Genomic DNA, 13377 nt, shown 5'->3' with positions numbered 1-13377 from the left:
GCCCAAGCTTACCGCCCAGCCTATTGACCGCAAGCCTCAGGAATCTGTCGTCGGTAGTCCTCCGCTGAGTTCCGCGCTCAAAGTGCACCTTCACACAGCGAGAGAGAGATCCTCGTTGGGTGCCAGATGTAGGGTCCAGCCCTACGGGGCCTGTGGGTTTTCTCTTCGTGTGCGGAGGCGAGAGATCGTAGAAATAAAGACACAAGACACAGAGACAGGATGAAAGACAGCTGGGCCCGGGGGACCACTGCCACCAAGCGCGGAGACCGGTAGTGGCCCCGAATGCCTGGACGGGCTGCTCTTTATTGTATTCGAGGCAAGGGGGCAGGGTAAGGGGTGTGAGTCATCTCAAATGATTGAGAGGTCACGCGAGTCACGTGTCCACTGGACAGGGGGTCTTTCCCTTTGTGACAGCCGAGGCGGAGAGGGAGGACGGCATAGGTCAGCATTTCTTCTACGCACTTATCAGAAGGATCAAAGACTTTAGTACTTTTACTAATTCTGCTACTGCTATCTTCTAAGAACTTAAAAGGAGGAGCCAGGTGTACAGGCGGAACGTGAAAGTGAACAAGGAGCGTGACCACTGAATGAAGCACAGCATCACAGGGAGACGGTCCAGCCTCCGGACGACTGAGGGCGGGCCTGGCTAATGTCAGGCCTCCCACAAGAGGTGCCGGAGCAGAGTGTTCTCCATCTCCCCTGGAGAAAGGGAGATTCCCTTTCCCGGTGTGCTAAGTAACGGGTGCCCTCCCGGGCACTGGCGTTACCGCTAGACCAAGGTCTGTTAAGTAAGGAGGGCCTTCCCAGGCACTGGCGTTACCGCTAGACCAAGGAGCCCTCGAGCGGCCCTTATCCGGGCGTGACCGAGGGCTCACACGCTTGTCTTCTGGTCACCTCTCACCGTGTCCCTCCAGCTGCTAACTCTCTATGGCCCGGTTTTCCCTAGGTTAAAACAACAGAACAGAGATTCTTACAGTAGTAGAACAAAGAGTAATGCTGCAAACTAATGACTAGTAATAGTCATATATAATCATATCTGTATCCTATTTCTGGTATAACTTTTCTTATTCTGATTATTTTCTTTATTATACTGTAACAGCTTGTGCCTTCAGTCTCTTGCCTCGGCCCCTGGGTGGCTTGCCGCCCACAAGGTAAGATATATTGCATTGAACTATAGTTTGTGTTGATTGCCGAAGGGTTTGGGGCCGGGGGGGGGGGCACCCTCTGAAATTCCGCCCTGGAGGAGTGGCCTCACCCTAACCCCGGCCGTGCCTAATGATAAGGCCCACCTCTGACGGCCTTCGGCCGTCGAGTGAAATAAATGTTGGAGGTAATGCGCCTAAAGCCCTCAGCCCTCAGCTCTCCGCCGAAGTTGGGTTAGGAAGGAGGAAGGGAGAGGTAAATGCTGACCCCGCAGGCGGCAGTCTGTGCCTCGGAGAGAAACTTTATCGCAACCTTGCCGGGGGCCTTGACGGCCATCCTCCCGCAAGAGCACCCCGGCAGTCACCCCTGCCCTCTGGTGTCCTGCCACCCCGAGCCCGACCTTCCCCCTTTACCCCCGCGCGGGGCCAGTAACCTCCTAACTGCGTCTTCTCTGTTTCGGGCTGTCGTGCTCATCACGTTTGCGTCGTTTCTTCGCTCCACAAACGTTTACTGAGCGCCTTCCACACGCCAGGCACCAGACTAGCGCCGGCAAACGGGGATAAGTACTGGGGAGGGGTCCCAGCCCTCAGTGATGGGATTTCAGAGGGGGAGATAAAGGATTGCCCAGAAGGGTGGTGAGTGGAATAGTTGATATAAACAACGGGGGTGCGACGAAATACATAGGAGGGCTGCTAGTCACGTATGGGGTGAGTGCCCAGGGCCCTTAATTAAGGGAGGCTTCCTGGACGGGTGACACCCAAGCGGAGTCCTGACAACCTGCGTCAGGAGTAGCCAGGCGAGGAGGAGGTGAAAGGAATCCACGTCCCGAGCAGAGAGGCAGCTTTCCCTGCACAGCACAGGACACGGTCCGTGCACAGAAGCCACAGGAGACGCAGGCACAGGGGCTGGGGAGAATCCTTGCCGGGCCCTCGCCATCCACGCGCCGCCTCCCTCTGCCGGGTGTCTGGTGTCAGCCTCCCGCCCGGCAGAGGAACTCCAGCCCCTGCTCCCGGAAGCGCCTCCAGGCCTTCGGCTTCCCTGACTCGGAATGGGCCCCTCGTCCGGCGGGTACGAGGCCGGTCTCCCCGCCCGCTGGTGACGAAGTAAAGGCCCGGCGCCGCCCGGGCTCCTGCCCTGGGACCTCGTCTTTCTCCAGGAAAAGGTGGACCGCTCTCCGCCGAGCGGTCTCTTCCACAGACCCCTCTCGCCTTCGCCCCCAGTCTCCTTCGGTTCTGTCTTGGCGCTGGCTGGGTAGAAACCAGGAAGTCGCCCCCAGCGGAGCCCCGGCTCCCCGAGGCAGAGGCGGCCCCGGGGGCGGAGTCAACCGCGGAGGCCGCGCCCTCCGTGAAAGGGCGGGGTATGCAAATTTGAAATGAAAGCCCGGGAACGCCGGATCCAAGCACGGGTGTAAGATTTCCCTTTTCAAAGGTGGAGAATAAGAAATGAGCCCGAGTGTGTAACGGCGTCCATAGTGGGGTGGACGAGACAGAGGGGATGGGGCAAGGAGCGCGGGTGGGGCTCTCACCGCGACTTGAATGTGGATGAGAGTGGGACGGTGACGGCGGGCGCGAAGGCGACGGCATCGCTTCTCGGCCTTTTGGCTAAGATCAAGTGTAGTATCTGTTCTTATCAGTTTAATATCTGATACGTCCTCTATCCGAGGACAATATATTAAATGGATTTTTGGAGCAGGGAGATGGAATAGGAGCTTGCTCCGTCCACTCCACGCATCGACCTGGTATTGCAGTACCTCCAGGAACGGTGCACCCCCTCCGGGGATACAACGCGTTTGCTAAAAGTAGAAGGGGCGAGAGAGAGAGAGCATGGGCGGGGCGGCTTGCACGCCAAGCGTGTGTGATACGCCGTCTTGCCGCTTCAACTGCTCGTTGGAGTACCGTGGGGTTTCTGACCTGCGGGCGGCAGACGGTAGGCCTTGCTCCCTGGCACGCTTCCATTTACGCTGTGACTGCAGCGTTTTGGGAAGGCTACGACCCCCCCGCAGCCGACTGACTACTCCTTTGGAGGACGTTAGATCTCAGCTTGGCAGTCGAGTGGTGGTGACCTTTTAAGGGAATGGGATCCACCCGGAATTGAACTCACTCCCTTCCTTCCTCTCTCTCTCTCTCTCTCTCTCTCTCTCTCTCTCTCTCTGTCTCTCTCTATGTCTCTCTCTCTGTCTCCCCCCCCTCCTTTTTGGTATCCCCCCTCCGCCCCCCCACAAGTTCTGGGGTACATGTGCAGGACGTGCACGTTTGGAACATAGGTGTACGTGTGCCACGGTGCTCTGCTGCACCTATCAACCAGTCATCTAGGTTTGAAGCCCTGCATGCGTTGGGTATTTGTTCGAATGCTCTCTCTCCCCTTGCACCCCACGCCCCGCCAGGGCCCGGTGTGTGATGTTCCCCTTCCTGTGTCCATGTGTTCTCACCGTTCAACTCCCACTTAGGAGTTTGGGTTTCGGTTCCTGTGTCAGTCTGCTGAGAATGAAGGACATGAACTCATCCTTTTTTATGGCTGCCTAGTAATTCCATGGTGTATACGTGCCACGTTTTCCTTATCCAGCCTATCGTTGATGGGCATTCGAGTTGGTTCCAAGTCTTTGCTACTGTAAATCAACATACGTGTCCATGTGTCCTTCTAGTAGGAAGTTCTTCCTCTTCGGCCCGCTGAGTAGCTGGCACTTGAAGGCAGGTGCCAACGCACCGGCGACACGCTTCCGTGTTTGCCCAGGAAAAACTGCGGTGCAGGTAATATAAGCCATGTATCGGGGCAGTCCAAGCATCGTGGCTCTGCCGTTCATGCTTGATGCATCTGTAGGCTCCGTTCTAGGTATGCACATCGTTTACGGGATCAGCCACCGGCAGTTGCCTTGCAACCGTGATGACAAATCTCTGCCGGCTCTTTTGGGTCTCATCCCTGTATCTATAAATTGCATCCCAACATAAAGATCGGAATGTTCCTTTTGCTGGCCCAATCTCTCACCCTTTCCAAACTCCAGAAATCTTGTCTGTCCTCCGCAAAACTCCCCCTGCTTCTTTCTCTGAAGGCGGTCTCCAGGCCGGGCACACTGGGAGGATCGCCGGAGCCCGGAAGGCCGCAGCGAGGTGAGGTGAGATCACACCATTGCACTGCAGCCCCGGCTGCAGAGCCGGAGCCCCGTCTCGAAACAAACAAACAAACACACACACAAAAAGAAAGAGCCCAGGCAACCTAGTGAAACCCTGTTCGGGCTGGGGCGTATCTGCACCCCAGCTATTCCAGAGGCTGAGGCAGGAGGATGGATGGAGGCTGGGAGGTGGGTGCTGCACTGAGCAGTGACTGCACCGCTGCACTCCAGCCTGGGTGACAGAGCCAGACCCCATCCCAAATCAATAAACATAAAAATAAAGGAACCAGTTTGTAGAAAGCGGGAGAGGGTCCCATTGAACTTCAAGCCTTCAGGCTACAGCTGCGGCTGGACAGGTTGGAGCAGCAGGCTGGAGCAGTGGCCATCTTGGCAGGGATCATTGACCCTGATCTATCATCGGGAGGAGGAAGAGCTGATCTCATGCAGGGAGGGCAGGTGGACTACGTGTGGACTCTGGTGATCTGTTTGGGTGCCAGGTGTTGCTCCCAGGGCCACCTGTAACTGTGAATGTGCGGGAACCCTGACTTGAGAAGGGCGTGGCCACGGCGAGCCTCGGCCCCTCAGGGATGAGAGTTTGGTTCACGGTACCCAGGGAAACCACCAGCATCGGCAGTGGTGATAGCTGAGGAGGAGGGGGGATTTGGAGGAGAGACACAGGATGAGTAGCAGGGGCAGCCCTGTGATCAACAACTGCTGCAAGAGGGGCTGTTTGTTCGACTCACTAGTCTTCTGCGGCTCTATGCAGTACTGAAGAGCAGAAGACAGAAGACACAAAGACCACAAAAATTAGCCGGGCGTGGTGCTGTGCGTCCATAATCCCAGCTACTCGGGAGGCTGAGACAGGAGAATCGCTTGAACCCGGGCGGCGGAAGTTTCAGCGAGCCTAGATCACGCCATTCCAGTCCAACCTGAGCATTCGAGCGAGACTCTTATCTCAGAAAATAAAGACAGAATTAAAGAGCCCGGTGCGGTGGCTTACATCTGTGATCCCAGCGCTTTGGGAGGCCCAGGCGGGCGGATCGCCTGAGGTCAGGAGCTCGAGACCAGCCTGGCCAACGTGGCGAAAGCCCCGGAAAAATACAAAAATCAGCCAGGCGTGGTGGCGTACGCCTGTAATCCCAGTTACCCGGGAGGCTGACGCAGGAGAATCGCTGGAACCCGGGAGGTAGAGGCTGGACTGAGCTGAGATCGTGCCACTGCACTCCAGCCTGAGTGACAGAGCAAGACTTTGTCTCAAGAAAACACAAAACAAAACAAAACAAAACAAAACAAAAACAAACAAACAGCAACAAAAAAGCCGGGCGCGGTGGCTCACGCCTGTAATCCCAACACTTTGGGAGGCGGCAGCTGGGCAGATCACCAGAGGTAGGGAGTTGGAGACCAGCCTGACCAACATGGAGAAAGCCCGTCTGTACTAAAAGTACAAACTTAGCCGGGCGTGGTGGCGCATGCCTGTAGTCCCAGCTACTCGGGAGGCTGAGGCAGGAGAATCGCTTGAACCCGGGAGGCGGAGGGTGCGGTGAGCCCAGATCGCGCCATTGGACTCCAGCCTGGGTAACAAGAGCGGAACCTCCGTCAGAAAAAAGAAAAAAAAAAAAGAAAAAAAAAATGTGAGAGTTGTACTCATCCTGTCTTCAAAATCCCATGTGTATTTGACACTTTACAGCACAGCTCCATTAGAACTGACCACATTTCCAGGGCTCCCTAGATACCTGTGGCTAGCGGCTGCCATAGTGCACTGCGCTGGGCAGTAGAATGGGGGATGACAAGACAGGGCGGCGGAGATTGGGATGGCGTGAAATGAGGGAAACACTCGCCGGTGGGAGAAAGCAGAATAGTAAGGGGGCACCGAAAGATTCAGTAGTCCACGTGAATATCTTGATTATCTTATAATCGAGATAATGTGGGGTCCAGCTCTACCGGGTCTGTGGGTTTTCTCTTCGTGTGCGGAGACGAGAGATCGTAGAAATAAAGACGCAAGACAAAGAGATAGGAAGAAAGACAGCTGGGCCCGGGAGACCACTGCCACCAAAGCGCGGAGACCGTAGTGGCCCCCAGTGCCTGGACGGCGCTGCTATTTATTGTATTCAAGGCAAGGGGGCAGGGTAAGGAGTGTGAGTCATCTCAGATGATTGATTGATAGGTCACGCGAGTCACGTGTCCACGGGACAGGGGGGCCTTTCCCTTTGTGGTAGCCGAGGTGGAGAGGGAGGACAGCAAACGTCAGCATTTCTTCTATGCACTTATCAGAAAGATCAAAGACTTTAGTCCTTTTACTAATTCTGCCACTGCTCTCTTCTAAGAACTCAAAAGGAGGAGCCAGGTGTACAGGCGGAACGTGAAAGTGAACACGGAGCGTGACCGCTGAAGCACAGCATCACAGGGAGACGTTTAAGCCTCCGGACGACTGCGGGCACGCCTGGCTAATGTCAGGCCCTCCCACAAGAGGTGGTGGAGCAGAGTGTTCTCTAACTCCCCTGGAGAAACGGAGATTCCCTTTCCCGGTGTGCTAAGTAACGGGTGCCTTCCCAGGCACTGGCGCTACCGCTACACCAAGGAGCCCTCAAGCGGCTTTTATCTGGGCGTGACCGAGGGCTCACACTCTTGTCTTCTGGTCACCTCTCACTGTGTCCCTTCCGCTCCTAACTCTGTATGGCCTGGTTTTTCCTAGGTTATAATAAGAGAACGGAGATTATTGTAATCACAGAACAGAGAGTCATACTACAAACTAATGATTAACACTGTTCACATATAATCATATCTGTATCCTATTTCTAGTATCACTTTTCTTATTCTAATTATTTTCTTTATTATACTGGAACAGCTTGTGGCTTCAGCCTCTTGCCTCGGCACCTGGCTGTCTTACCGCCCCCATCGCCCCCCTTTTTATTGACCAGGATCGTCACTGCCATCATTGCTTGTCGTTGACTTCAGACTTGTCCTCGGACCCCTCGGAGACATCTGCAGACTAAAAGCAGCCAACATAAACGTACCGACGTTAATAATGCCAAAGACAACAGTGGTCTTCTGAGGGGTTTGATCCATTTAAAGGGATTTGGATCAGATAACCCTTTGGTTATTCCTTCAAAGATGTCTGATCCAGGAATGGTAGTTAAGTGAGCCTGCGAGTCCTCAAAAATTTGTTCTTTAAGTTTTGAGATACCTAACGTTAGGTTATCATCCCAGGCTTTTAAATTTAAGTCTCATGACTCTTTCCAGCTATGCTGATCTTTATTATAAGCATAAGGCCTTATGTAATAATCAGAAGTATTCCAATCACATTGTAATTGCATACGGTGTTCCAAATTCATAACTCTATCTCCCAGCCATATCATACTCTGGCGGAGATCATTAATTTGATTAGCCAATTTTTGATCAGCCTGAGCCTGAGAATTCCGGAGTCTAGTGGAGTTTTTCTGCCATGCTTCCACATATTGAGCGGTCTGGACAGAATTGTGGATAGCAAGTCCAGCGGCCGCTGCTGTGGCAGTAACCGCAATTAATCCCGCAATGACTGCAGTAAGAGTAAAGAGGAACCTCTTAGTTGTCTGAAGGGTACGTCTAAGAACTTCATTGACTATGTGAATAGAGGGAGAAGACTCCCATGGACGGTGTAAGGAAACTGGTATCCATACGCCCTCCCTAGCCCTCACCAGGAGAATACTTGTTCTGGGATCAAAAGGGGCATCAATACATGTGATGAGTTTGCAGTCATCACATTCTATAGTTTGTCTATTGGGAGTGACATTTATAATTCCAACTAACAGCATATAAGGGGGTTATCCCTTGTAGGCTCCTGATAGGTATTACCTGTTCTGACATTACAGTGACTTTAAACATGGGTGTTTTGGTATTGGTGGGAGAGATTTGGTAGGTAGCGTCCCATAGTCTGATTCCGGTCGTGGCCGCAGCTAATTTCCGTAATCGAGGATGTTCTGGGGCAACAATAGGATGAATCGTTTTTGGTCTAGGAGGAACGATTCCTGAGTCCATCCATTTGAATGGGTAAGGAGACACCCATTCCCTCAACCTGCAGGACTGCCATCCGTCTCGTACGCGATGTATCAAATAATTGAACTCAGAGCATTGGGTATTTTGGCCGGAGTAGTTCCGCCAATAATACCCTCTTGGAGCCCAGTCAATAACAGCTCCTGTAACTAGGCTCCGTAACACTACGTACGGCTTTTGGAGCATTACAGTCATTCCATATGATTGAGTTCCCTAAACAAGTTCCCTCGGTAGGTTCTCTTGAACAGTCTGGCAGTCCTTTTGTTGTATTATTTTTGGTGGTGACGGGAACTCTCCATTCCTCATGAGGATTAAGTTCAACAGCCATGATCTGAAAAGAATTACTACTGAACACATGATGTACTTCATAAGAATCATTACTAGAGGATGGTACGGTCCACATCCAATTTTGATTAGAGAAAGCCAAGCAGCCAGGTGACATTGCTATGCACAATGGCGGGAATTTATATCCAGTTGACAAATTAAACTGCATACCCTTTTCCTCTGGTTGAGCGGGAAACCTGTCATCGTTAGGGACTGGTATAAGTGCGCTATTACTAGTATACAGGCAGCATTTGCGAAGCTGTTGAATGACCTCATCATTTAGTATAGTTTGATTTGTAGTTGCAGGCCATTGTCCCCTTCCCAATAACTGGTCAGCTGCAACATTAACAGGAGGATTAGAGCCTTGATTAAGCTGAACTCGATCCTGGACAGCATCGACCCACCAAGTCCCGAATTGTAAATATTGGGATTTAGATAATACCGATTTTGCTAGAATTTACCAATCATAAGGCACCAAAGTGCTGTTTATCTTCTGCGAGGGCTTTTAATGTGGACCGGACAAAAGGGGAGTTGGTGCCGTATTGCTTCACTGATTCTTTGAAATCTTTGAGGAATTTAGAAGAAAAACTTTCCCAAGAAGCAGGGCGTAGCTGGACCTGGCCTGGATGAAGAGGATCTGGTTGGACTACTGCCCGGACTGCAGGTATACCTGGAACTGGCTGCGCCGCAGGCAGTTGTGGAGCCTGGTGATTTGCCTGAGGAGCCTGACTGTCAGGCTGCGGAGCTTGAGGAGCCTGAGGAGCCGCGGGCTCAGCCACCTGCTGGGCAGGATCAGCGGGCTGTGGCTGATCCTGTGCCTCAGGGACGGGGGCGGCAGGCATCGGAGGTTGTAAAATTACAGGAAATTGCCAGGCTTCGGGATCCCCGTATTCCCTTGCCTGAGAGATGGCCCTCATAAGAGGAGTATCATTTTAAGGAATGTATGTGATTTGTTGCTCGTGAGCGGCCATGGTGGTGGCGGCAACCGCAGTGGTGACCGGACCAGAAGCAGAAAAGAAATGAGGGTTTTGAATAGAGGAAGAATTGAGAACCTGTAAGCCAGGTGGAGGCGCGAGTACCTGCTGAGCAGGTCTTTCAGGGGCCTGAAGACCAGGCTGCCGGCGGTAACTGCAGGACAGGCTTCAAGCGAGCCTGATACTCCGAAGGAGAAGCAGAAGTGAGAGATGGATAACCGGGTTGAGTAGGGATAGGGTTGAGGGCCTCGTTACCGGGCCGAACGGGCGGAAGGTGGAGAGGCCTGCGGCAGGTGGAGAGGCCTGCGGCAGGGCTGAACAGAGACAGTGTTGAGAGCCTCACTGGCGGGCTGAACAGGCGGAAGGCGGAGGGCCCTGCGGCAGGGCTGAACAGAGACAGTGTTGAGAGCCTCACTGGCGGGCTGAACAGGCGGAAGGCGGAGGGCCCTGCGGCAGGGCTGAACAGAGACAGTGTTGAGAGCCTCATTCGCGGGCTGAGAATTGAGAGCCTCCGTACCAGGCTGCATAGAAACGTAGTTTAGAGCCTCTTTTTCAGGCTGTATAGCCTCATTTCCGGGCTGTGTAGATGGAAGGTGGGGGGCCCTGTAGCAGGGCTGAGGAAAGATAGGAGGGTCCGGCCACGACGACGGCTGTGGATAGTATATTTCGGTTGGATTCTGCTGGTTGGCGGCGAGGACATCATTTGAAAGTTCATCGTAAAGTGATGATGGGGGCACGGCAGGCTCTGGTGTGGGCGGCGGGGCCCAAGGAATGTCAGAATGGAGGTCCGTCTGTAGAATCACGGCCTCAATCTGTGCAGTATCCTCAGGGGAAAGAGAACTGAGAATTTCCTCAACCTCCTCAGAGGAGAGGAAAGAGGGATCAGCCTCCACGTTGTCCACGCGAGTCTGCAAGGAGTCTAGGACAGAGCGAACCGAAGCCCAGACTGGCCAAATAGTGGGCGGAATAACGTGTCCCCCTTTATGAGCAATTTTAAATTGTCGGCCAATTTCATCCCAATGTTTGAGTTCTAAAGTTCCCTCAGTAGCAAACCAAGGGTAAAGGAGATCTACGACCTCGAACTGGTTTAATTCACTTATTAGTAGAAACTTTTACACCTCCGTCTTTAAGCAGAGTCTTTATAACATTTAAATAAGCCGAGTACTTGGTACCGGCCTGTCCCATGGTGTCCCCGGGATACTCTGAGTGCCCAAGCTTACCGCCCAGCCTATTGACCGCAAGCCTCAGGAATCTGTCGTCGGTAGTCCTCCGCTGAGTTCCGCGCTCAAAGTGCACCTTCACACAGCGAGAGAGAGATCCTCGTTGGGTGCCAGATGTAGGGTCCAGCCCTACGGGGCCTGTGGGTTTTCTCTTCGTGTGCGGAGGCGAGAGATCGTAGAAATAAAGACACAAGACACAGAGACAGGATGAAAGACAGCTGGGCCCGGGGGACCACTGCCACCAAGCGCGGAGACCGGTAGTGGCCCCGAATGCCTGGACGGGCTGCTCTTTATTGTATTCGAGGCAAGGGGGCAGGGTAAGGGGTGTGAGTCATCTCAAATGATTGAGAGGTCACGCGAGTCACGTGTCCACTGGACAGGGGGTCTTTCCCTTTGTGACAGCCGAGGCGGAGAGGGAGGACGGCATAGGTCAGCATTTCTTCTACGCACTTATCAGAAGGATCAAAGACTTTAGTACTTTTACTAATTCTGCTACTGCTATCTTCTAAGAACTTAAAAGGAGGAGCCAGGTGTACAGGCGGAACGTGAAAGTGAACAAGGAGCGTGACCACTGAATGAAGCACAGCATCACAGGGAGACGGTCCAGCCTCCGGACGACTGAGGGCGGGCCTGGCTAATGTCAGGCCTCCCACAAGAGGTGCCGGAGCAGAGTGTTCTCCATCTCCCCTGGAGAAAGGGAGATTCCCTTTCCCGGTGTGCTAAGTAACGGGTGCCCTCCCGGGCACTGGCGTTACCGCTAGACCAAGGTCTGTTAAGTAAGGAGGGCCTTCCCAGGCACTGGCGTTACCGCTAGACCAAGGAGCCCTCGAGCGGCCCTTATCCGGGCGTGACCGAGGGCTCACACGCTTGTCTTCTGGTCACCTCTCACCGTGTCCCTCCAGCTGCTAACTCTCTATGGCCCGGTTTTCCCTAGGTTAAAACAACAGAACAGAGATTCTTACAGTAGTAGAACAAAGAGTAATGCTGCAAACTAATGACTAGTAATAGTCATATATAATCATATCTGTATCCTATTTCTGGTATAACTTTTCTTATTCTGATTATTTTCTTTATTATACTGTAACAGCTTGTGCCTTCAGTCTCTTGCCTCGGCCCCTGGGTGGCTTGCCGCCCACAAGGTAAGATATATTGCATTGAACTATAGTTTGTGTTGATTGCCGAAGGGTTTGGGGCGGGGGGGGGGGGCACCCCCTGAAATTCCGCCCTGGAGGAGTGGCCTCACCCTAACCCCGGCCGTGCCTAATGATAAGGCCCACCTCTGACGGCCTTCGGCCGTCGAGTGAAATAAATGTTGGAGGTAATGCGCCTAAAGCCCTCAGCCCTCAGCTCTCCGCCGAAGTTGGGTTAGGAAGGAGGAAGGGAGAGGTAAATGCTGACCCCGCAGGCGGCAGTCTGTGCCTCGGAGAGAAACTTTATCGCAACCTTGCCGGGGGCCTTGACGGCCATCCTCCCGCAAGAGCACCCCGGCAGTCACCCCTGCCCTCTGGTGTCCTGCCACCCCGAGCCCGACCTTCCCCCTTTACCCCCGCGCGGGGCCAGTAACCTCCTAACTGCGTCTTCTCTGTTTCGGGCTGTCGTGCTCATCACGTTTGCGTCGTTTCTTCGCTCCACAAACGTTTACTGAGCGCCTTCCACACGCCAGGCACCAGACTAGCGCCGGCAAACGGGGATAAGTACTGGGGAGGGGTCCCAGCCCTCAGTGATGGGATTTCAGAGGGGGAGATAAAGGATTGCCCAGAAGGGTGGTGAGTGGAATAGTTGATATAAACAACGGGGGTGCGACGAAATACATAGGAGGGCTGCTAGTCACGTATGGGGTGAGTGCCCAGGGCCCTTAATTAAGGGAGGCTTCCTGGACGGGTGACACCCAAGCGGAGTCCTGACAACCTGCGTCAGGAGTAGCCAGGCGAGGAGGAGGTGAAAGGAATCCACGTCCCGAGCAGAGAGGCAGCTTTCCCTGCACAGCACAGGCCACGGTCCGTGCACAGAAGCCACAGGAGACGCAGGCACAGGGGCTGGGGAGAATCCTTGCCGGGCCCTCGCCATCCACGCGCCGCCTCCCTCTGCCGGGTGTCTGGTGTCAGCCTCCCGCCCGGCAGAGGAACTCCAGCCCCTGCTCCCGGAAGCACCTCCAGGCCTTCGGCTTCCCCGACTCCCTGAATGGGCCCCACGTCCGGCGGGTACGAGGCCGGTCTCCCCGCCCGCTGGTGACGAAGTAAAGGCCCGGCGCCGCCCGGGCTCCTGCCCTGGGACCTCGTCTTTCTCCAGGAAAACGTGGACGGCTCTCCGCCGAGCGGTCTCTTCCACAGTCCCCTCTCGCCTTCGCCCCCAGTCTCCTTCGGTTCTGTCTTCGCGCCGGCGGGATACAAACCAGGAAGTCGCCCCCAGCGGAGCCCCGGCTCCCCCACGCAGAGGCGGCCCCCGGGGCGGAGTCAACCTCGGAGGCCGCGCCCTCCCTGAAAGGGCGGGGCATGTAAATTCGAAATGAAAGCCCGGGAACGCCGGATCCAAGCACCGGTGTGAGGTCATACCTTACACCCGTGCTTGGAGGTCGTAACTA

The 13377-nt window shown here is 54.3% G+C and overlaps 3 long non-coding RNA genes and 1 other non-coding gene across 4 annotated transcripts; 2 read left to right on the top strand and 2 right to left on the bottom strand.

Moving 5' to 3' along the window:
• Positions 1 to 215: 215 nt before the first annotated feature.
• LOC144335737 (uncharacterized) lies at positions 216 to 2411 on the bottom strand. The gene is made up of 2 exons (XR_013406867.1): positions 1290 to 2411; positions 216 to 942 (listed from the first exon to the last, which is right to left on the bottom strand). It is a non-coding gene; the product is annotated as an uncharacterized LOC144335737 (long non-coding RNA).
• Positions 2412 to 2724: 313 nt separating this feature from the next.
• On the top strand, positions 2725 to 2915 carry LOC144336114 (U2 spliceosomal RNA). Its single transcript, XR_013407565.1, has one exon. It is a non-coding gene; the product is annotated as a U2 spliceosomal RNA (small nuclear RNA).
• Positions 2916 to 6259: 3344 nt separating this feature from the next.
• On the top strand, positions 6260 to 13187 carry LOC144335742 (uncharacterized). The gene is made up of 2 exons (XR_013406872.1): positions 6260 to 6317; positions 11058 to 13187. It is a non-coding gene; the product is annotated as an uncharacterized LOC144335742 (long non-coding RNA).
• Positions 11000 to 13191, bottom strand: LOC144335740 (uncharacterized). Its single transcript, XR_013406870.1, has 2 exons — positions 12361 to 13191; positions 11000 to 11726 (listed from the first exon to the last, which is right to left on the bottom strand). It is a non-coding gene; the product is annotated as an uncharacterized LOC144335740 (long non-coding RNA).
• Between the last annotated feature and the right edge of the window lie 186 nt (positions 13192 to 13377).

Source organism: Macaca mulatta, chromosome 16, assembly GCF_049350105.2.
Source record: "Macaca mulatta isolate MMU2019108-1 chromosome 16, T2T-MMU8v2.0, whole genome shotgun sequence".
In the NCBI taxonomy this organism is placed as follows: domain Eukaryota; kingdom Metazoa; phylum Chordata; class Mammalia; order Primates; family Cercopithecidae; genus Macaca; species Macaca mulatta.
This window is presented reverse-complemented; position numbering and strand designations above follow the sequence as displayed.